Source organism: Schistocerca americana, chromosome 1 (assembly GCF_021461395.2).
Source record: "Schistocerca americana isolate TAMUIC-IGC-003095 chromosome 1, iqSchAmer2.1, whole genome shotgun sequence".
In the NCBI taxonomy this organism is placed as follows: domain Eukaryota; kingdom Metazoa; phylum Arthropoda; class Insecta; order Orthoptera; family Acrididae; genus Schistocerca; species Schistocerca americana.
The window spans coordinates 814,677,236-814,702,509 of NC_060119.1; the positions used below are offsets into that span (position 1 = coordinate 814,677,236).

Below are 25,274 nucleotides of genomic sequence, written 5' to 3' on the forward strand. Positions count from 1 at the left end.
TATTCGCATAGCAGCTGTAACTGGTAACGTATTTTCCTTCCAGTACCACTTTTCTTGTCGATGTTCAAAGTCGCATACGTATATGACCTCAAATATGATTAACGAGTGGCATATTTTAAAATATAGAAATCACGTTAACAGTCGAAACATACTGCCGTTACTAACACTACAATTCGCAGTTTTTTTATCGTTCCGCCTTGCCATGGGGGAAATGATCGTAAGGAGAACATCGGACACAACCGTTAATATGCTTTTGTGTAACAAACTAGTGAAAATAAGTGACTCTCATCAGTTTCCGGACATCTTAATGAAAGCAAAATGTTGTTGCAGATGATAGCCTGTCAAAACATTTCATGAATGTCATTAAAATTTAAACTTCAGATGGAAAAAAATCACCGTAGAACAACAAGTATGTTTCACTCGTGGCCGGCCGAAGTGGCCGCGCGGTTCTGGCGCTGCCGTCTGGAACCGCGAGACCGCTACGGTCGCAGGTTCGAATCCTGCCTCGGGCATGGATGTGTGTGATGTCCTTAGGTTAGTTAGGTTTAACTAGTTCTAAGTTCTAGGGGACTAATGACCTCAGCAGTTGAGTCCCATAGTGCTCAGAGCCATGTTTCACTCGTAACTATTACCGAAGAGCATATAGTATTCTCTGATTTTAATCAAGTAAATACTCATTGATGGTGACACAGATGTACTGAAATAAGTTGGGCAAAACTGAGAACACATGTTTTCCAGCTGAAAATTGTCCACAAATTTTTTACTGCCTTAGACAATCAAGAACTAAAGTATGATTTGAGCTTTATAAATATCATTTGTCAACGCCAGAAAGGACCGAAGTAATAAGCGATATCACAAAACGCTACCTCGCGTCATAATGATGCTATGGTGTAGTGGCGGTGATACCGAATTTGTGATCGATAGCAGGCGGGCAACGGTCGCCGAATCATACTGTTTAAGTCAGGACCAGCCACTTCGCACCTAACCAAACGCGTGCAGTTTGTGCGGGCCGCGTGCGGGCCAAAGCCCGACCAGGTACCCGGAACCGTGCAACGTTTCATTGAGTATGGGGTTGAGGCATTTTTCGGGCGACGCAACTCCCTTTATTTCGGCAGAATCGTGGTGTCACTGCTCTTTACCCTTCGCTCTTTGTTTGTGGTGTGATGGACATTCACAGGTCCAGTAGCGATTTGCACAAAAAATGGTAGTCTAGCGACCTATTGTCACAAGCGTTTAAAACTCAATGAGAATAACAGAAAAAAAGTTGAGAATTCTTACTTAATAGTATTATGCAGTCGCACAAGCGATGGGTGCTGCAAATTTGCTATCAAACGACATTATAGTACCACACAGAAGGAATTTAAAGATTTAGTTGACAATGTAACAGAAAAAAATTACAGTGATCGTCAGGCGGGATTCATTGTTCTGTACATCAACGAGACTTTGTGCTAACTTTGAAGGAATGGACCACATGAAGAAATCGGTGGTACGAGCAGAAAAATTTCTTAAGTTGCACGTATTATTTCACCAGCAGTAGCAGCAGTTTCTGATGGAACTAAATGAACAATATGGTGACTTTATACATTACTGCAAAGTACGTTTATTAATTCAAGTGGCATTCCTGGAAAGATTTACGATTTAAAACTCGCTATTGTCGATTTTATAAAGAAAAACGGAGGAAGGAAAAGAATATTACAACCCCCAGAATGCATTTCAGGCCACACATTTTAAGTGGACTTGACCACACACAGTGAAACACTTCAAGGTGAGAAACAACTTCTTTCTGATTTGATGCGGCTGCACTTAAAAAGAAAATCGCTTTGTAGAAGGGACTCATTCTGAAAACACAGTCCATTCCCTAAGCTCGCCGTCGTTAAAGAAAATGCGAGGTCTGAAAATGAATTCTGGCCTTTAAAATATTACAAGGACAGTTTCCTAAACGTTTTGAGGACACAGTCAATCATTCTCACATCTATTTTTGGGCTGCTTCCGATACCGTCTGCCGTTTCAGCGGGAATTGTCGTTGTGCATGTACAGATGTAACTTATTGACATGCAAGGTAATTCCTGTTTTAAATACAAATCCCTCTATAATTAAAACTGTCAAGTATGTCTATATTGTCTTTCTCAGGTAGAGTTTCCTCACTTCCATAATGAGATAGCAAAAGCGCTACAAAATTTCGAGCAACATGTGTACGCGAAAAACGTTTTTTCGATTATGAAACTAAATAAGTTATTATCACGTGGCAACTTGAATGCAAAAATCTGCGAAATTTTCTTTGTCTATGCTTATTCCGACCGTTTGTACAAGAGAAAAAATTATATTATGTCTCGGCCACGCCAAAAATAATGAAATAATACTGAAAATTTGTTCTGTTTTTCATCTACTATTTTGAGAAGTGTGACATATAAAACCAATTAGTATGCAGTGCGAATACATTCCCTCTTAATGTTGCAAAATGGCTCTGAGAAATATGGGACTTAACATCTGAGATCATCAGTCCCCTAGAACATCCATGGCCTAGGCTGGATTTGAACCTGCGACCGTAGCAGTCGCGCGGTTCCAGACTGAAGCACCTAGAACCGCTCGGCCACACCGGCAGGCTAAATGTGGCACATTCTCAATTTCCCCCTCTTCCTCCTCCTCCCGCTCAGGCAGCTTGGGGTGGTAGTGGGGGGAATTTGCAGTGAGGCTGAGCGCAATGGCACTCACGCCAGAGCACAGCTAGCGAGCTGAATTCTTGGCAAAGCCTGTTTTAAGTTTTCCTTAGTTCTCCTTAATTCACTTCAGATAGATCGTGGGATGCTTTCTTCGATAAACCAACACTATCACACCCAGCGAGGATGTCGCATCGATTTAGCCACTGGACCCAATTTCGGGAGTCATAGTGCTCAGATCCCCTCCTAGACTCGCAACACGATGGTTAAGTCAAAACCCCACTCTTTGAGATACACAAAAAAATGTTTCAAATGACTCTGTGCACTATGGGACTTAGCATCTAGAACTTAGAACTACTTAAACCTAACAAACCTAAGGACATCACACACACCCATGCCCGAGGCAGGCTTCGAACCTGTGATCGTAGCGATCGCACGTTTCCAGACTGAAGCGCCTAGAACCGCCGGCTTTGAGATACACAACATACCACTGTGTTGCACCTTGCAGTGGTTATTGAAGTGTGTCCAGAGGCTGCAGTACAAGAGGAATGATGTCGTTGCCCAGTCTCCAGCAGGAGTGCCACAGGAGTGCCAAACCCTGACTCAGCCAGCTTATCGAGTTCCTTTTGGTGCAGACTAAAACAACATTTTACTCGAAGCGTTTACATTATTACACATATTCATTTCCAAGATTCTCAGCTTCGATTGAATAAAACAGAAAGTAATCTCAAAAATTACGAACTACACTATGTTGAACGCTTACGTGGATGACCTTCGTTCTAATCCAGTTGCAGTAAACGTTCCTTCCAGAGAAAGGTTCCCATTCACAGACTGACCATTTATGGATCCAGCATATGCTGGCAACAACAAATCTAAAGTGGTTTGTGAGTCCACTTGTAGAACCACGAAATGACAGTAACTGGAATAAGGCAAAATAGAAGCGAAAAACTCTTCACACAGAGAAAAAAATGACAGACTGCTTCCGAACATAGGCGGAAAAAAGAGCATTCCCTTCATTTACACACTCTACACAGTCTACAAGACTTATATTCACAGTAGTAGTGATAAGAGAAATATTGATATTAGTGACTTCACAACTCGATTTTTGTATTGTGTAAATTATTACATTGTCGAAGTTGTATGAATTTATTGCTGTTATAGACTTTTCACTCACAATGATGTGACCACCTGCCAAAAGCATGGACAACCACTTTTTCCAGTATAGAACATTGCGAAACGTCCAGGAAGAGAATCAGTGAAGTTCTGGAAGGTACTGACAGGAATGTGGAGCCATGCCGACTCCAGTGCCATGGGCAACTGCGGTAGCTTTCTCGGTTGAAAATCCATGGCGTGAACAGGTCGATCGAAGCCACCCCATAAATTCTCGATTAGATTTAAATTGGGGAAGTTCGGCGACCAGGGGAGTACAGTAAACCCATCCTCGTACTCTTCAATCCACATATACCCAAAGATAGATGTATAGATATGTTGATCCATTGTGCATTCCGCAATGACGCGAGATCACCCAGGAAATGTCACCAAACATTTCTCCTGAGTCTAGGCCCTAATGCTCCGACAAATACTACCGGGTGTTTGATTTCAGACGTTATATACTGTACGTGCCAATGGCCATCTGACCGACGGAGCATAAAGCGGGATCTATCCGAAAATACAACCTGTCAATACACAGTGTAGTGTAAGACCATTTGCTGTGTTGGCATGCTAATTCCAGCCTTCGTCGCCGACGAACAGCAATCATTGTATGTACGTGAACCAGTCCCCTGCTGTGGAAGCTCCTATGTATCAACGTTCGCTGAACAATGCTGAAGAGACGCTGCTGGTAGTCCATTAGTTCATCTGCGTAGTCAGATGTTCAACAGTTGCACGTCTATTCGCCCGTACACATCCCTGCAGTCGTCGTTTGCCCATGTCATCTACGGCCTGTAGTGCACCACAGTTACCTCGGCGCAGGTATTGGATGGCGCCATTTTTCCATGAACAGTCAGGCAGCAACAGCTGGCCGAGACAGACGCAGCAACAGAGAAGTAGCCGATTTTGTGACTTTTACGAGTTCTTAACCAGGAGTGAATTTTATAATATCATTTGTGTGCTTTAATAGTTTAGTTTGTTGAGTTTCTGCGTGTTAATTAAACATATAATAGCCACAGTTCTCACGTTCACGTTTGCGTCGAAAGTAAACAGATTTTGTGGCATATTATAAGTTCATAATCAGAGGCGAATTATTTAGTTTCACCTGAGTGCTTTGGTAATTAGGTTTTTGAATCTCTGCGTATTAATCTATTAGACACAGTTCCTGTGTTTTCATCAGTGTCTACAGTAGAGTTCTACAGCAAGTGCCATTAGTCCATTTATGTGGGTAGTCTAGTTTTCCACGTCCTTTCGTATAAATAGGGACTGTGATTGTTGTGTGCAGATGCGAGCCAAGTTGGTGACACTTTGCTCTCAGCTCCAGGCTGTGATGGCTTGGGTTACACAGATTGAGGCTGCAGTGGATGGGCACCACTGTTGTGAGCCAGCCATAGGGATCCAACGGATGTCCAGCATGTCCGGATTGTCTGATCAGTCCTCACCAGTGGCCAGCCCAGTTACTGCTCGCACTGAGGTTGAGCCCTCACCTGTGGTCGAGTGGGAGGTCGGCCTGTGGCGTAGCAGGTGGCGGAAGACTTCCCAGGGGGCCGCACATAAGGCCTCCCCAGTTAGTCTGACAAACATGTTCCAGGTGCTGTCTGTGGCAGACAGTGTCGCTGAGCCAGATGCCATCGCCTGTCCTGGTACAGAGGAAACCTCTCAGCCTATAAGATAACGGAAAATCACAGAGGGTTGGGTTATTGATAGTTGGGAGCTCCAAAGCAAACTTATGGACATGGTTGTCAAGAAGGGGAAGAGAGCCAATGTGCACTCTATGTGCACACTGGGTGGAGTCATTCCAGACGTGGAACGGGTCCTCCTGAATGCTATGAAGAGCACAGGGTGCAGCCAAATGCAGGTGGTGGCTCACATCGGTACAAATGATGTGTATCACTTTGGATCAGAAGAGATTCACTCTGGTTTCGAGCGGCTAACAGAAGTGCTAAAGGCTGCCAGTCTTGCTTGCAAGATGAAAGCAGAGCTGACCAATTGCAGCATAGTCGACAGGACTCATTGCGGACCTCTGGTACAGAGACGAGTGGAGAGTCTGAATCAGAGGGTCAGACGGTTCTGCGACCATATAGGATGCAGATTCCTCGACATGCGCCAAAGGGTGGTTGGGTTTCGGGTCCTGCTGAATAGGTCAGGAGTCCACTACACGGGTAGCAGGGGCTGTGTGGCGTCTACTGGGCGGTTTTCTATATTAGAGAGACTCGGAAAAACACAAAAAGGGCTTCAGTCACAAAGGGTACAGGCTGAACACAGGAAAAACGTAGATACAGAAACCATCGGTATAAAAGTTGTAAATTATCGTAGCTATGTTGGGAAATCACCAGAGCTCCAAGACCTAATAGAAAGCACTGATGCTCAAATCGTTATAGGCACTGAAAGCTGGCTAAAGCCGGAGATAAGATCACCCGAAATTCTTGCGAAGAACGTAACGGTGTTCCGAAAGGTTAGGCTAAACACGGTTGGCGGTGGCGTGTTTGTTGCTGTTAGAAGTAGTTTATCTTGTCGCGAAATTGAAGTAGATATTTCCTGTGAGTTAATATGGGCACAGTTCATTGTTGGTAATCGGAATAAGTAATATTGGATCCTTTTACCGACCTCCCAATTCAGGTGACACAATTGCTGAAAGGTTCAAAGTAAACTTGAATTTGATTTCAAACACGTAACCGATTATAGTTGGTGGTGACTTTAATTTACGCTCGATATGCTGGTGAAAATACATGTTTAATTGCTGAGGTACGCAAAAAACATCGTCCGAAATTGCGCTAAACGCATTCTCTGAAAATTATTTCGAGCAGTTAGTCCATGAGTCCACGCGAATAGTAAACGGTTGTGAAAACACACTTGACCTCTTAGCAACAAATTATCCTGAGTTAAAAACGAGCATCAAAACGGATACAGGAATTAATGAACGCAGGGTTGTCGCAGCGAGACTGAATATTGTAACCCCCAAATCGGAAAATATACCTAGTCAAAAAAGCAGATAAAAATTCACTTGACGCCTTCCTGAGAGACAATCTCCACTCCTTCCAAATTAATAATAAAGTGTACTCCAGATGTGCTTGAATTCAAAGAATAGTATCGGCAGCAATTGATAGACTTATATCAAATAAATTAAGGAACGACGGAGCTGACCCTCCTTGGTACACAAAACGGGTCAGAACACTGTTGCAGAAACAACGAAACAAACATGACAAATTTAAACAGACGCAAAATCCCCAAGATTGGCGATCTTGTACAGAAGCTCGAAATTTAGCGAGGACTTCAACGCGAGATGCTTACAATAGTTTCCACAACGAAACTTTGTCTTGAACCCTGGAAGAAAACCCAAAGAGATTCTGGTCGTATGTGAAGTATGTTAGCAGCAATTCACAATCAATGTCTTCTCTGCACGAAAGCAATGGAGATACTATCAGAGACAGCGCTGTCACAGTAAAGTTATTAAACGCAGCCTTCCGAAATGCCTCCACAAAAGAAGACGAAGTAAATATTCCAGAATTCGAATCAGGAACAGCTGTCAACATGAGTAACGTAGAAGTAAATATCCTCGGAGTAGTGAAGCAACCTAAATTAGTTAATAAAAGCCGGCCGGAGTGGCCGTGCGGTTCTAGGCGCTGCAGTCTGGAGCCGTGCATAGTGCTCAGAGCCATTTGAGTTAATAAAAGCAAGTCTTCTGGCCCAGACTGTATACCAATTATGTTCCTTTCTGAGTATGCTGATAACAGCCCCATACCTAACAATCATATACAACCGTTCGCTCGACGAAAGATCCGTACCCAAAGACTAGAGAGTTGCATAGGTCATACCAATATTCAAGAAAGGTAGTAGTAGCAATCACTAAATTACAGCCCCATACAATTAACGTCGATATGAAGGAGGATTCAGGAATATATTTTGTGTTCGAACATTACGAATTATCTCGAAGAAAACGGTCTATTGAAACACAGTCAACACGGATTTAGAAAACATCGTTCTTGTGAAACAGAACTAGATCTTTACTCGCACGAAGTGTTAAGTGCTGTTGACGAGGGATTTCATATCTATTCCGTATTTCTGGATTTCCGGAAGGGTTTTGACACTGTATCACTTACAAAACTGTAATGTTCCCAATTGGCTGGTACATGACTTAAGTCTCCAATGATGACAGTATACTATGATTGGGGAACTTAACGTACTAGGGAACCGAGCTTTCCTTTTCGACCACTCATATTTCCACAATCCAACAGCCACCACCACACGACTGCTATCGTGCACAAAGGGTGAACGAAGGTGGCACCAGACACAAAAGGGCGATTCTGGAAGCATAGTCACGAATAGACGCTTTCATTTTTATATATTACACTGATTATAAAAATCCTAGACGTCTGTGGCACGTTAAAAGCGGTGATTCTGGAAGCTTACACTTAGGTGACAAAAGTAGTGACATAGCGATAGGAAATATACACATGATGGTAGTATCAGTAACACAAAGTGCATCGACAGAGCTGCCATTTGTGCTCAGGTGATTCGTGTGAAAAAGTGTCCGACGTGATTATGACCACACGAAGTGAATTAACACTTTGAAGACGGAATGGTAGCTGGAGCCATATGCATGGGATATTCCATTTCGGAAATCCTTAGGTAATTCAATACCCCGAGATCCACAGATTCATGAGTGTACCAAGAATACCAAATTTCATGTATTACCAGACTACGCAGTGGCTGACGGCTTTCTCTTAACGACCGAGAGCAGCGGCGTTTGCATCGAGTTGTCAGTGCTAATAGACAAGCAATTCTACGTGAAACAACAGCAGAAATCAATAGTGGACATACGAACGAAGATATGTGTTAGAACAGGTTGGCGAAATATGGTACTGATGGGCTATGGCAGTAGAAGAACGAAGCCAGAGCCTTTGTTAACAGCATGATGTCATCTGCAGCGCCTCTCCTGGGATCGTGACCATAGCTGTTGGATCCTAGACGACTGGGAAAACTCAGCCTGGTCAGCTCGTAGGAGCTTATGGTAGGGCTCGAGTGTGGCGCAAGCCCCATGAAGCTACAGAACCAAGTCATCAACAAGGCACTGTGCGAGCTGGTAGTGGTTCCATAATGGTTAGGCTGAGTTTATATGGAATGGAGTGAATCCTCTGGTCCAACTGAACCGATCTCGACCATCTACAGCCATTCATGGACTTCATGTTCCCAAACAACGACGTAATTTTTATGAATGATAATGCTCCATGTCACCAGGCGACTTGTTTGAAGAACATTCTGGACAATTTTAGCGAATTATTTGGCCACCCAGATCGACGAACATGAATCGCATGGAATATTTATGTGGCATAATTGAGAGGTCCGTTCGTACACAAAATCATGCACCAGCAACCCTCTCGCAATTATGGACGGTTACAGAGGTAACACGGATTGAAACTTCAGCAGGGGACTTCAAATGGCTTGTTGAATCCGTGCCACGTCGAGTTACAGAATTACGCCGGGTAAAAGGAGATCCGACACGATATTAGAATTTACCTCATGAAATTACAATTAAATCAATACCATTAGCTCCGGACAGCCGTTGATATACATCAACGGGGACAGTTCAAAATGTGTGCCCCGACTAGGACTCGAACCGAGGATGTCCTGCTTACATGGCAGACGCTCTATCCATATGAGCCACCGAAGGCACAGAGGGTAGTGCTACTGCAGGGACTTATCGGCGGTACGCTCCCCGTGGGACCCACATTCTCAACTTATAGTTCACACACTACATTCCTAGTGCCCCTGCCATTACACCCATTACTTGCGGCAAATAATCCACCGAGTCCCGTGAGAGTACAGGCAAATCGTGTGCATCCGCACTGAAGGAGGTCATCAGCCGGCTAGCCTTAACGATTTGAGGATGTCATCGTCATATTCGTATCTCATGACTTCAATCACCTCAGTGTATTTTTGAGGTGAGGGGATGGTCAATTGCGAAGGTATAACAAGAGTCTAAACAACTGCTAGTAGGCTGCTGCACCTACGCATTCTGTTCAACCTGCCACCAGTTGATGCCATCTGAAGAATGATCTCCTACAAAAGTGAACTCTATCTCAGCGCCTGTTTGGGGGGGGGGGGGGGGGGGGGGGGGATGGCTGAAACTGCTTCCTCGAAATATCACGGACGGAGATTAAAGAGAGAAAGAAACACATGCAGTAAGAGGGCTGACCAAGAAAGGAGTCTTTATTGGAGCTCAAGAGGCTGAAGGGACTGGTATGTGATCACACAAGTTTAAAATCTTCCCAACCAGATGACGATGGGAACAATACAGGGTGATTCAAAAAGAATACCACAACTTTAAAAATGTGTATTTAATGAAAGAAACATAATATAACCTTCTGTTATACATCATTACAAAGAGTATTTAAAAAGGTTTTTTTTCACTCAAAAACAAGTTCAGAGATGTTCAATATGGCCCCCTCCAGACACTCGAGCAATATCAACGCGATACTCCAACTCGTTCCACACTCTCTGTAGCATATCAGGCGTAACAGTTTGGATAGCTGCTGTTATTTCTCGTTTCAAATCATCAATGGTGGCTGGGAGAGGTGGCCGAAACACCATATCCTTAACATACCCCCATAAGAAAAAATCGCAGGGGGTAAGATCAGGGCTTCTTGGAGGCCAGTGATGAAGTGCTCTGTCATGGGCTGCCAGGCGGCCGATCCATCGCCTCGGGTAGTTGACGTTCAGACGATAACCTTTTTCGTAGGACTCTCCATACAGTTGATTGTGGAATTTGCAGCTCTCTGCTAGCTCTGCGAGTCGATTTTCTTGGGCTGCGAACAAATGCTTGCTGGATGCGTGCTACATTTTCATCACTCGTTCTCGGCCGTCCAGAACTTTTCCCTTTGCACAAACACCCATTCTCTGTAAACTGTTTATACCAGCATTTAATACACCACCTATCAGGAGGTTTAACACCATACTTCGTTCGAAATGCACGCTGAACAACTGTCGTCGCTTCACTTCTGCCGTACTCAATAACACAAAAAGCTTTCTGTTGAGCGGTCGCCATCTTAGCATCAACTGACGCTGACGCCTAGTCAACAGCGCCTCAAGCGAACAAATGTACAACTAAATGAAACTTTATAGCTCCCTTAATTCGCCGACAGATAGTGCTTAGCTCTGCCTTTTGTCCTTGCAGAGTTTTAAATTCCTAAAGCTGTGGTATTCTTGTTGAATCACCCTGTATTAAGATGACGCTCGCCTAGGAGGCAACAGTGTCAATGGCAGTGGCCACTAGCACCCACGTAGGCCCTCGGCAGCGAGAGAGCAACGACTCGACGTGAGGGCCATCGTAAGCCCGTACGGAGGACAAGATCAGCGCAAAGTGGTTAATGGCGGCGGCAGATTGCAGCTGTATGGAGGAGAGTAGGAGTAGAGCAGACCGCGGCGCGGGGCGTGGGACGTCGGCGGGCGCCATGATGGGCGGCATCCGGTGGTCAGCGCGGCGCCGGCAGCGGCCGCAGAAGCCGGCTGGGCTGCAGTGCGAGCTGCGCGCCGCCGCCACCACCCACAGGGTACACGGTACGTACTGGAGGCACGTGGCCCGCCCAGCGTGTCAGCGTTCCACGTCTACATTCACACAGGAATACAATTTAAAACTTAAGGCTGTCATATAAACTGCTTTCTACCAGCTGTCCAGTAGCGGATGGTGTGCGGAGAACACATTTACGTCTCTCAGCGTTATGTATGTACCATAGATCCACTAACTCTGTGCTCGCGCCTGTGTATGTGTGCGTATGTGAGTGTGTGTTTTGTGTCTGTGTGTGTGAGAGAGAGAGAGCGAGAGAGAATGAGAATACGTACTTCCAAATCGTGATACTCTAATATATAAGAAACTACCAGCCTCGATTGCGGTAATGAAACCAACCTTTACCTAGGTTTCAGCCCAATTAATTGAAACTTCTTCAGAAGATATACCTGAATCTATAATTTGTCTAAGAGGGCATGGTCTAGAAATAAAACAATTGCTTGAAAAGGCATAGTAACATCTTAAAAATGCGGTACATAAGTACTAAGTCAACACCTAGTCTTAAGCTTTGGCGTGCGCCTCGTCTCCTTAGATTTGCAGCGCGGTATCTAGTCCACCTAAGTTTCACGTGAGCTCCCGAGGACCACTGCACGACGTCCATGGAGACGAGGCGCACGCCAGACCTTAAGTCTTGGTGTTGACTTAGCACTTATGTACCGCATTTTTAAAATGTGACTACGCCTATTCAGGCTGTTGTTTCATTTTTTAGACAATGCCCTCTTAGACAAACTATAGATTCAGGTGTATTTTCTGAAGAAGACTCAATTAATTGGGCGGAAACCTAGGTAAAGGTTGGTTTCATTACCGCAATCGAGGCTGGTAGTTTCTTATTTAAATGAGAATACAGTTTGGTGTAGTATTAAATAACCCTCTAATCCACACCTGTGACAGCTACTTGATATACGCTTATAAATAATGACTGTTTCTTGAAATACTACAACTCTTAATTTCATTAATTGATGATGTGCAGCTCTCGAATCCTGAGTAAAACATTTTGTTATAAAACGATCGTACATGAGTCATCTAAAGTGCTCGTCATTAAAATTGCAACACTATGTCCATGACACGTAACAGTCGTCTACATCTATATCTACGTAAGTACTTTGCAATTTACGCTTAAATGCTTGACAGAGGGTTCATCGAAGCACCGTTTCTTTGTCGTTCCACTCTCGAAATCGCACGGGTAAGCTAACACTTAAATCTTCCCGTGCGAGCTCTGATTTCTCTTATTTTATTAAACTTATAATGTCTCCCAATGTAAGTGGTTCTCAACAAAATATTTTTCTCATTCGGAGGAGAACGTTGGAGACTGAAATTTCGAGAAAAGATCTCTGTGACTCCGTGACACTTGCTTCCCTATTTCGCGATACCATAAAACTTCTGACCTTCTTTGAACTCTTTCGATGTCCCCCATCAACCCTATCTGACCAGACTTCCGTATCGCACAGAAATACTCTAGCAGAGGAAGGACAAGCGTAGTATAGGCAGTCTCTTTAGAGGATCTGTTGCTTCTTCTCAGTGTTCTGTCAATGAAATGGTCTCTTAGGTCCGCCTTACCCACAACATTACTTATGTAATCGTTCAATTTAAGTTGGCTGTAATTGTAATCCTACGAATTCAGTTCTATTGACAGCCTTTAGATTTGCGCGGTTAATCATGTAACCTAAATTCAACAGATTCCTAATAGTTTTGTTTGGAAGAGTTCAAACTTATCATTATCACTGGTAAATTACCACTTTTCACACCATACAAATATCAAAATCATTTTTCCATTACTTTTGGTATTGTGATGCCAGTACTACACAGAAAATGACACCATCTCCCAACAGTATAATCATTAATATAGGTTACGAACAGTAGAGGGCCTAGAACAGTTCCTTGGGGAAAGACAGATATCACTTCCGTTTCTTCTGTTCCTTTATCACTGGTAAATTGCCAGTTTTTGCACCATACAAATATCAAAATCATTTTGCGTTTGTTTTTGATATTCCAATGACAGTACTGCAGGTGAATGACAGTATCTGCCAACAATATAATCATTAATATAGGTTAGGAACAGTAGACGGCATAGAACAGTTCCTTACGGAAAAATAAATATCACTTCTGCTCCTTCTGTTCCTTTATCACTGGTAAATTGCCAATTTTCGCACCATACAAATATCAAAACCATTTTGCGATTGCTTTTGATGTTCTGGTCCCTGTACTATACGTTAAACGACAGCATCATCTGCGCTACACCGAAGATATCTACTTCTAAGTTAATCATGTTGGTAGTACTTCTTGATTAGACATCTAGAATATTTATTTCGTCTACCTTGGCGAAAGAATTTCAGAAAACCCTATCTTGTAAGTCATTACATGAAGTGTGCTACATGAAATGATTAGTATTTCGGCACAACCGCACAAATTAGACGGTAGTAACACCATCTACAGTTTGTAAATAAGAGATAGTTACGCAGCGAGTTTCTCATCAGATACCGCATTTTAGTGTTGACTGCTCTGTGGGAATATCGTGTTACGTATCGTGTAAGAATAGGAAACGTCTACCAGCACGTGTTAGAGTACATAGTGAGGTGACAAAAGTCATAGGATACCTCCTAATATCGTGTTGTAACTCCTTTTGCTCGGAGTAGTGCAGAGATTCGATGTGCCGTGGACTCAACAAGTCGTTGTCCCCTGCAGAAATGTTCTGTGCTGCCTCTATAGCCATTCACAACAGCGAAAGCCTTGCCGGTGCAGTGTTTTGTGCACGAACTGACCTCTCGATTATGTCACATAAATGTTCGATGGGATTCATGTCGGGCGACCTGAGCGGCCAAATCATTCGCTAGAACTGCCCAGGATGTTCTTCAAACAAATAGCGAACTATTATGGCCCTGTGACATGGCGTATTGACATCCATAATGATTCCATTGTGGTTTAGGAACATGAAGTCCATGAATGCCTGCGAATTGTCTCCAAGTAGCCGAGCAGAACCACTTCGTGAACTATCGGTTCCGTCTGATCAAGGGACCCAGTCCATTCCATGCAAATGCAGCCCACATCATTATGGAGTCACCACCAGCTTACACAGTGTCTTGTTGACAACACGTGTCCATGGCTTCATTGGGTCTGCACCACACTCTAACACTGCCATCAGCTCTCAGCAACTGAAATCGGGAGTCATCTGATCAGGTCACGGTTTTGCAGTCGTGTAAGATCGAACCTCTATGGTCACAAGCCCAAGAGATGCAATGCAGGCGATGTCGCGCAGTTAGCAAAAGCACTCACGTCAGTTGACTGCTGCTGTAGGCTATTAACGCAAAATTTCGCTGCACTTTCCTAACGGATACGTTTGTCTTTCGTTCCATATTGATTTCTGAGGTTATTTAATCCAGTGTTGCTTGTCTGTTAGCACTGACAACTCTACGCAAAGGCCACTGCTCTTACTCGTCATGTGAAGGCCGCTGGTCTCTGTGTTACCCTTGGTGAGAGGTAATGCTTGTAATTCGGCATTCTCGGCACACTTCTGACGCTGTGGATTCCGAAATATTGAATTCCCAAACGATTTCCGAGATGGAATGTTCCATGCATCTAGCTGCAACTACTATTCCGTGTTCAAACTCTGTTTTTCCGCTTGCGGCCATAATCACACCGGAAATTTTTTCACATGGATCACCTGAGCACAAATGACATATCCACCAATGCACTGCTCTTTTACACCTTGTGTACGCGATTCTGCCGCCATCTGTATATGTGTTCCTGTACATTGCTATCCCATGACTTTTGTCACCCCTACGTATACGGCAGAGGTAGCCTTTTCTAACAGCACTATCATTTCGCTTTATTGCTGATGGCGTTGTTAGGAATCCCACGGCTCTTATGCGAATATGGAATCGAATGGTTCTGGAGGGCCGCCATACTCAACGCCATGCAAGATCTCAACGAACCCAAATGACTAGCTCCCCACAGATCAGACACATTGACCGCACAACAGTGTCACGTACCATGAGTCAGGAAAGTGGCTTGTCTGCGACAAAAGCAAATATCCACACAAACAGTGAAACATGAATTGTCATAGGTACGACCATTGTGTGCTGTGCCATTGCGTGCGCAATACGATCGTCTCTGGTTATCATAGTCGTTAATTTGGACAGAAGCCGTAAAGGTTTTGACGTGCATAGGACGATGTCTTTGCCCTATTTCAAATCTCACTTCAACGCTATGCCCGCCGTGTTGGAAGCATTGTTAATGTCGGGGATGGAACAGTACTGAGTAACAAATTTCGTACCCCGTTCTCTCCCAGATCACCTAAAAAGTTCCTACTTTACTGAATGTTCACAACTTCGTTATTTTGTATCCTTCCTGATGCAGTTTTAATGACCAGCTGTGTACATTTGACAGCCGTTCTCTCTTAAACTGCACAAGCGAATAGCTCGCAATATAAGCCATATTCTAGTGGAATCGACAGCCGAATGCTGGAATTCTTGTTTCAACAAGATCACAGCAGATATCCAGCACAGTGACTGCCCAATTGAAACTGTGATATTTATTTAACGACATCGTTTGTAACGTGACGTTAACTCGTAACATTCTTCCTTATCCTCCCACTCAGTTCTCCAAATAAATAGCAGACGGTTAACTGGATTGTCCATTAGAGAGTTTAGGTACTCCTCACATCTTGTGAAGTAGGTGATGTAACCCGTCTACAGCCGCTAGTGCACACTAGTTCGCCGGTGTACTACTACATTGTCACTGTTATCCAGACCACATGTACGGTCTGAGTGGTTACCCAAAGACATCACAACCCTACACATACTTGTAACTAAGATTCAGCCCACTATTTTCTGATGAATGCCCTCAGACTATCTGTCAACTATATAGTTACCGACGATGGCAAGGAGAAGCCGCAAAAACACATGACTCAAAGAATTCATATTCTTCTACGTTTAAGAGCAGTACGATGCCGTTTCCTTTATCACATCAAATAATTTCCATTAAAATCTTTCTGACAAAAGTGCCATAATCCTATTTCCCAGAAACTTCACTCAGTGGATAAGGAGCCAATGTAAGCGAACACTTGTCTCGGCTTATCCGTAGATACTCGACCGTTTCTGACAAAACGAACGTCAACGTTTTGAACGCAATCTAGATGCCTTTTAGCGTGAACTGTACTCAGCCTGACTTGTAGCATATGGGTAGTTCCGTGGAGTTTGTTTTTACGTCCCCTGCTCAAAACCAGATATGGCCTTTTTATTTTTTTATTTTTTTTAGTTATCTATCCATACGTAGAAAGTCGCCAGACGAATGTGCCTTATCTAGTCAGGGGATTCAAAGGCGTTATATTAATTGTGAAATTACAGTAAGTTTTCACAGTAATTGTCATACATTTAATATACGTATAATATAGGTGCGAATGGTATTATCAGTGGCTACAGCCTTTTTAAATTTTCAATTCTTATATTTCATTCTTCTTAATTCTTATATCTTACCGGCCGGGATGGCCGAGCGGCTCTAGGCGCTACAGTGTGGAACCACGCGACCGCTACGGTCACAGGTTCCAATCCTCCCTCGGGCATGGATGTGTCTCACGTCCTTAGGTTACTTAGGTTTAAGTAGTTCTAAGTTCTAGAGGACTGATGACCTCAGAAGTTAAGTCCCATAGTGCTCAGAGCCATTTGAACCAATTCTTATATCTTATTTTTATGTTTATTCTTGAAGAAGATATTATGCATTTCGCTGGAGAATACCGATGGTAGAAACATTCCAAACATAGAAATTGTGAACACCATGAGCGTCACGCAAAGGCAGGATTGTCACATCGACATTTCTTCATATGAATCTCACTCGGGAAAAAAAAAACATCGTTACCATTGTTAAAGATTTCACATGCCACCAATAATTTCGCGGCAAACAATGCATAACGGATCACATTTCCCAAAACCGATGCCTGCAGCTGATTGTGAATCGAGATACACCGTAGGAATTTCACGAAAAACGATTTCAAATAATTTTCCCACTCGTTTACCATTTTTTTAAAAATTTATTCGCTAGTTATACAATTAGTAGACGAATAAGGACAACATTATTTCAATAAACACTGGAAAACATTCGTATACTAATCTTCCACAGACTTGGGTAGATAAATAAAAATCAAAAATTCTCGGATTTCGAACACGGGATGCACAATAGTGAAGCCCCGACTCGAGCCAGATTGCCACCGGTTCGGTGAGTGCCTTTACTCGCTAAAAACTATATAACCTACATAGGAAACTTTGCCCGCCATTTTCTCAGAATCAGTCGAATATCTACGGATAAGCCGAGACACGTGTTCGCTTATTTTGACTCCTCTTCCACTGAGCGAAGTTTGTGGCTAATCGGGTTATGGCATTTGCCTTGTTCTCCTCGCGGAGATCTATTTATCAGATTTAGCGTTAATCACCACGCCACGCCCTTCGTTCATGGAGAAATTTATATCATGCATTACAGTGTTTCTGCGTAGTTGGGAATCTACGATGGAAGAATGGATCACGTTAGAAGTTTCCTAACGAGAGGCAAAAGTTCCTAACATGTGACCCGTGCAGTACGCGCTTAGCTAATGAGCGAAGTCTCGCCCCTCATGTCTTAGTGGAAGGCGTCACCCTGCGTGACTATAAAATAACAATTTTTGTTCTAATCAGACGAGATGATACCTGAAAGTCAGTGAGAAATTTGTTTAGATCAACACCCGAAACCACTTATGATGGAAACCGAGCTTGTGTCGCGTCTTGCAGTAGTCGTCTCGGTGTCAAGGTGCTCAGGTGTGTAGGTTGCTGTGTTTGATCCTAATAGAGAGCGTGTTGTGGTATCAGAATGTACTGTATTGTCGCAAGACTACGTCAGCAGTGACTGGACAGTAACTTTTCGAATGTGAAAAGGAGTAGTAGGAGGAGTGAATAAAAAAAAGGCCCCTGTGTGTTTTATTTAGAATTCCTTACCTTTCTTCAACTTTAAATGTCAGTCATATGAGAAACATGTCTGACTGAATGTTTCACATCCCGTATGGAGCTACCAATAGCGAAGACAGGGAAAACGAAACCGTCGTGACAAATAAATAAATAAAATAATCACACAAACGTCTCAGTCCATTTTCCTGATTTTTCATTGTTTGACATCACTCATTGTACCTGTTAACAGCGGTAGTAAAACGTTTCCTTTGTGTAAAGGCACTATCAGTGATTCATTACTAACCTTCTGATAGCAGCAGTTGCAGGTCAACTGTTTTGTTTAAATTCGCACGTCACTGAATTTGGTACAGTTCAATGCACCTGATGAGTCAAATTTGAAATGAAGTCAGAACGGTGTATACACATACCTCATGAGGCTGTGTGCGCACTTTTGAGAGATCAGTGACTTGAGATAATGTGTCACGTATTTCAGACTTTGTTAATTCATACCTAGTAACAGATTTAATGACTTCATCAATACTCGCCCCACTTTGGTTTGGATGAGCTGATACAGGTAACTATCAGACGATTGTAGATACACATAAAAAAGCCGGACAAGTGCGAGTAAGGCTTCAGCTCCAAGGGGTTTCGTACAAATTTAATTATGTATATAGATAGTTCATCTATAGGTATTGACGAGTGAGTTTGCCAGCATCGTATTTTTGATTGCATTGACTTAGAATCTTACATTTTTACGCCGTCATTGGACTGTAGACCTTAATGTTTGATATAAATTTCAACTTGATTCCTTTTCCTTTTCGTGAGAAAAAGAGGTCTTTTTAAGTACTCCGTTTATACCGACTGAGATGCGGAATCCTAGAAAAGTGCCTCATATTAATTCCTGGGAGAGCTTCCATTGGGCTGTAAGAAAAACGTCTCTCTTTGCAGATGTTGTACGTCAGTAGTTAGTAAAAGAGATCAGTCAACAAAATTGCGTTATTATTGTGATATTTTGTACCTAATCAAAAGATTAGCACTGTCAAACGGAAAAACTGGTTGCGTCATAACAGCTCTTCGCTACCTAAGATAATCATCCATGAGACGAACCCGGTATGGTCGGTCGCTGTTGTCTTGTAGGACTGTCATACCATATTGCACTGAAATAAGGTCGCAAAAACAAAGTCTCAGTTTTGTTAAAAAAACCACACGAAAAAAATTTGACAAAGTAAACATAAGTGAAAAGATATACGTGGAAATCAATTTTACGTAGTGGCCGGAAGTGTGTGTTATGTTACATCAGAACCAATTTTATAACGTAGAATTGTAGATTATAACGTTGAAAGTAGTCTCTATTGAAATCAGGAATATATCGAGTGGTCGCAGTCGATCTCGGGTGTTTTTAAAGAGCGGTGGATTCAAACAGCGACGTTCGCTCTCGCGGACGATTCCGTACCACGAGAGGCCTCAAAGAGAGACAAGCAGCTATCGCAGACGATATGGGGTTAATCGTGGTACTTGTAGATTAGTAAATGACACCGAAGTGTGAACCCACTGGTACTAACCTACCTACTTATTGCCTCGTCGGGGGTATCGAATCGTCAATCCCTTTTATAGGGTGAGTCAGGAGGACATGTACATCCTTTGATAGGTGATAGGATTAGTGATTCTGAAGAAAAATCGTCATATGAATGTGTCTCCTGTTCTTAACAGTTTCCGAGGAAACTAATCAAAGCAATGGGGAACAGCACAAATGCAGGTGATAATAAACGAAACATTGTGATTTAATGTTCTATTTGCTTGTGTACATAACATCAAAAAATGTGTTCAAGAAGTCCACTGTCCACTCTAATGCATTGCGCAGCTCTTGTAGACAGCTGGTGTGTTGCTGATCTGAACTCATTCGTGCGGTCCTTTACTTAAGCACACACGTGTAATTAGTCCTTTGTGTCTAATCTGCGCCGGTAGACTTCACTCTTAAGCCAATCACACAAACAGTAATCTAATGGGGTAAGATCGCGTGACCTCAGTGGCCAAGAAATGACTCCATGGCGACCGATCCAACGCCCAGGATGCGTGTCAGTGAGGCATTGTATGAAGTGCTCACTGAAATCGTTAGTAAAGACAAAACTACGTAGTCTAATGTCGCTTCGGTTCTATTCGCGCGTCAGTGCTGGTGCAACAATACTATAACCTCTCGAAGCACGTATCTTTCCTCCTGACTCACGCTGTATTTGTACTGCTCAGTGGTCCGAAGTAGAGATCTGCAAATTGGGGGTTTCGTTCTATCGTCCTCACTCGCCGCTCTGGGCCGTGGAGTGCGCAAGTATGAAAGCTCGGAGCGGGCAAGCTGTGGTCGAACTGGCTGCCTTACTGCCATGAGCATTGTAGTAGCTCTGTGTGTCTGTAGGCTGGTGTTAGTCGCCTCGGCTGATGGTAATACCGTAAGAACAGTTTAGTTACGCATGTTAGCGTCTAATCGCGACGTCATTATTACCCATAAGATAGAAGAAAGCTTGCTTTAGACAACAAAAATACTTGGAAACAGTTAAAAATTTCAAAGCAAAACTAAGAAACTACCAGCTTTTGTAATGCTAGCCGCTCTTGAAGGGAAAGAAATACAGTGATGTTTTTTGTAACATCATCCGCTTTATTGGTTCAGATTTTCATATGTGAATTTCATGACCTAAAAACTCAGAAATATAAAATAAAATTATCTCCTAACTGCAATGAATGGTTAGAATATCGTCGACTCGTTACGGAAAAAGTCTGCTTCATCCGTCTGAGATAAGGTTCACTGCAGCACTGGAATTTCTTTCAATACAATCCGAACAATGGCGCAGTCCGAGAAACAAACGGGGCTTGGATTGTTGCCGGTTCCAAGCGACAGTTGGGATACGAACTTAACATAAGTTAGTTTAAGTTAGTGTAAGTAGTGTGTGAATCTTGGGACCGATGACCTCAGCAGTTTGGTCCCTTAGGAATTCATACACATTGGAACATTTGAACACGCTTACATCAAGGGCAAAACAGGTGTATACGTGTATACTTGTATACGTGTTTTGCGCTTGATGTAAGAGTGTTCAAATGTTTGTGAATTCCTAAGAAACCAGACTGCTGAGGTCATAGGTCCCAAGACTCATACACTACTTATACTAACTTAAACTAGCTTATGCTAAGAACAACGCACAGACACCTATGCCCGAGAGAGGAGCCGAATCTCCGGCGGGAGGGGCCGCGCAATACGTGACATAGCGCCTCAAACCGCGGGACTGTAAGCGTGTATCCTGCAAATAACGTCTCTCACTTGCTTGTTAGAATTTGTTGATTAGCACCACCATCAGCCATGACAGCTCGCAACAAATAGCATAGTAATCCACTAAATAACTCATTACCATCATGTTTGATCCTCGCATTGAGTACGGCATTCACAGCAGGGCACTCAGAACACCAATGAACACTCATTTGCTGTTGGAGAATACGTGACGTAGGTGCGTGAAACAAATGGTTCAAATGTCTCTGAGCACTGTGGGACTTAACATCTGAGGTCATCAGTCCCCTAGACTTAGAACTATTTAAACCAAACTAACGTAAGGACATCACACACTTCCATGCCCGAGGCAGGATTCGAATCTGCGACCGTAGCAGCAGCGTGGTTCTGGATTGAAGCGTCTAGAACCGCTCAGCTGCGACGGCCGGCTGCGCGAAACAGTTCTAAACTCCCCCGCCATCATTTTTGACTCCAAGTATAGCTGCATTTGAGGCAGGTACACAGGACACTCTTTTAGATAAAATAGATAGCTTGGGAGAAAGACTACTGTTACGTTTCCGCCACTCAAGTACATCATCATCACCATCCATTCGCGTTAAATACAGATAAACCTCATCAGTAGATTGAGCATTGGGTCGCCGACAGCCAAGCCACTCAAAAAGCATGAACTCTGTTGTGCATGACTTCTTACATAACAGTAAGGTAAGGTACGCTATCGAGTGGTGTGGTACCGACGTTGGAAAGCTGGACCGGTGCAGAAATGATTAGTGAACAAGTTAACAAGCAGAAGATACGCTTAACTTGTATTTCCTCAAGCTCACGAAAACTATTACAAATACTGTAGCAAGAAATAGTCCAGCTATCACAATGTAAACAAGGAAAACTATCGTTCTCCTAACGATTCCACGCGCCAGGGCTGAGTCGCTTCCACTGGCTGTTCTACACTGAGGAGTCAAAGAAACTGGTACACCTGCCTAATATTGTGTAGGGACACCGCAAGCACGCAGAAGTGCCTCAACACGTCTTGGCATTTACTCGACTAATGTCTGAAGTAGTGCTGGAAGGAATTGACACCATGAATCGTACAGGGGTGTCCATAATTCCGTAAGAGTACGAGGGGGTGGAGATCTCTTCTCAACAGCACGCTGCAAGGCATCCCAGATATTCTCAATAATGTTCATGTGTGGGAAGTTTGGTGGCCAGCGAAAGCGTTTAAACTGAGAAGAGTGTTCCTGGAGCTTCTCTATAGCAGTTCTGGACGTGGGGGATGTCGCATTGTCCTGCTGGAATTGCCTAAGTCGGTCGGAATGCACAATGCGCATGAATGGATGTAGGTAATCAGACGGGATGCTTACGTATGTGTCACCTGTCAGAGTCGTATCTAGAAGTATCAGGAATCCCATATCACTCCAACTGCACACGCCCTACACCATTACAGAGCCTCGACCAGCTCGACCCTGCTGACATGCAGGGTCATGGAATCATGAGGTTGTCTCCAAATCCTTAACGTCCATCCACTCGATACTATTTGAAACGAGACTCGTCCGAGTGGGTTACATGTTGCCAGTCATCAACAGTCCAATGTCGGGCTCAGGAGAGACGTAAGGCTTTGTGTCATGCAGTCATCAAGTGTACATGAGTGGACCTGAGGCTCCAAAACCCGTCTCGATGATGTTTCGTTGAATGATTCTCACAATGACATTTGTTGATGGCCCAGCATCGAAATCTGCAGCAATTTGTGGAAGGGTTCCACTTCTGTCACATTGAACCATTCTCTTCAATCGTCATTGGTCCCGTTCTTGCAGTGCCTTTTTCCGACGGCAGCGATGTCGGAGATTTGACGTTTTACCAGATTCCTGGTATTCACGGTACACTTGTAAAATGGTCTTACGGGAAAATCCCCACTTTATCGCTATCTCGGAAATTCTGTGTCCATCGCTCGTGCGCCGACTGCAACATAACACCACGTTGAAACTCACTTAAATTTTGATAACCTGCCATTGTAGTCGCAGTAACCGGTCTAACAACTACGCCACGCACTTGTTGTCTTATGTAGGCGTTGCTGACCGCAGCGTCGTGTTCTGCTTGTTTACATATCTCCGCATTTGAATACGTATTCCTATACCAGTTTCTTTGGCCCTTCGGTGTATATTGTGACAGCAGAGGGTGGGCATACTACAGAGCTGCGGGAGGTGTGGCCAGCAGACATGCACCATTGGGTCCACCAGATTCCGCACGGTGTCAGACGGAAACATGCAATTCCGTTACCAGCCTTGATAAGCTCTGGGATGGTGATAAGTTACAGACTTCATTCTTCCGGCTGGTGAGTGCAGCTGGCATTTTCTAGTTGGCCTTAAATGAATATATCGTCGATATCACAAAAACATAAGGAGAAGGGCAACAATATCCTACAGTTGGGTCATGATGAATGAAAATGTTGTGTCTAGACAAGACAGCCTAGACACAATGAGAGGAAACCGAAAGGCACGCGCTTAAACTCACGCAGGCTGGCGTGAGGTCTGAAACAGGATACGTAATGAATGCTATAAAGAAAAGTACGTAGCTTCTGGAATACTTAACTTTAATCCACATTTGTAGAACATCGCTCTTGATGATACATTAATAGAATCTCAATATCAATTGAATACGGCGTCTTGCTAGGTCGTAGCAAATGTAGCTGAAGGCTATGCTAACTATCGTCTCGGAAAATGAGAGCGTATTTGTCAGTGAACCGTTCCTTGCAAAGTCGGCTGTACAACTGGGGCGAGTGCCAGGACGTCTCTCTAGACCTGCCGTGTGGTGGCGCTCGGTCTGCAATTACTGACAGTGGCGACACGCGGGTCCGGCGTATACTAATGGACCGCGGCCGATTTAAAGGCTACCACCTAGCAAATGTGGTGTCACCGCCAGACACCACAGAAAATACCGCTGACATCTAGTAAAATTTGGTTTTAATTAACCGCACTACCAGTTTCAAAGCTTACAGCCACATCTTCATGTGCAACAAAAATTGTTGCATTAATCCTTCATAGGTGAACCCAAGGTTCTTAGTCAAGGTATAGCCATTCAGAAAATATTCCTGATTTACTGGTGGGCGGTTTAGTCATAGCCTACTCTTGCAAACAGTTCCCAAGTAGCCTTCGTTCGTCTAGTTTTATTTTTTATACATACAATATTCTCTGAATACCTAAGAACTTTTGGTTCACCTATGATTGGTTATGGTAACAATATTTATTACACCTGAAGATGCGGCTATAAACCGTGAAACCAGTAGCGCGGCCAATTTAAACCAAGTTTTACCAGCTGTCAGCGGTGTTTTCATTCATCGTGACCTTCATCAGCTGGGGATGCCCTGCATTTTAAATTGTTTGTTACAGATGGATACAAGAAAGAATTGTATCAGGCAAATTTAAAATAGCTGGAGGATATATGAGCAATATACGACGTTGGGAAATTCCCGTTACAAACTTCTAGGACTTGTAGAGCGAAATGAGTACATAATATTTTGAATGGGGACCCATGACCAGAAACGTCATCCAGCGACACTAGGGAAAGTCATAGATGTAGGCACCTGCGCCTGCAAATGTATGGCCATGTAAGGTGATTCCGTGAAGACGTTACACGCTTTCTAGGATCATAGAGAAGGAAATTTGGAAATTTGTGGTAATGTCTTATGGGACCAAACTGCAGAGGTCAGTGGTCCCTAAGCTAACGCACTACTTAAGCTAACG

The 25,274-nt window shown here is 43.5% G+C and overlaps 1 protein-coding gene across 1 annotated transcript in view; it reads left to right on the forward strand.

Moving 5' to 3' along the window:
• The first annotated feature begins 11,296 nt into the window (after positions 1 to 11,296).
• The window catches only part of LOC124594361 (glutamate-gated chloride channel-like), a 187,913-nt gene continuing 173,935 nt past the window's right edge, over positions 11,297 to 25,274 (forward strand). The window contains exon 1 of the mRNA XM_047132732.1: positions 11,297 to 11,363. The gene's annotated coding sequence lies outside the window, so the exon portion shown is untranslated. The remainder of the gene's footprint in view (positions 11,364 to 25,274) is intronic.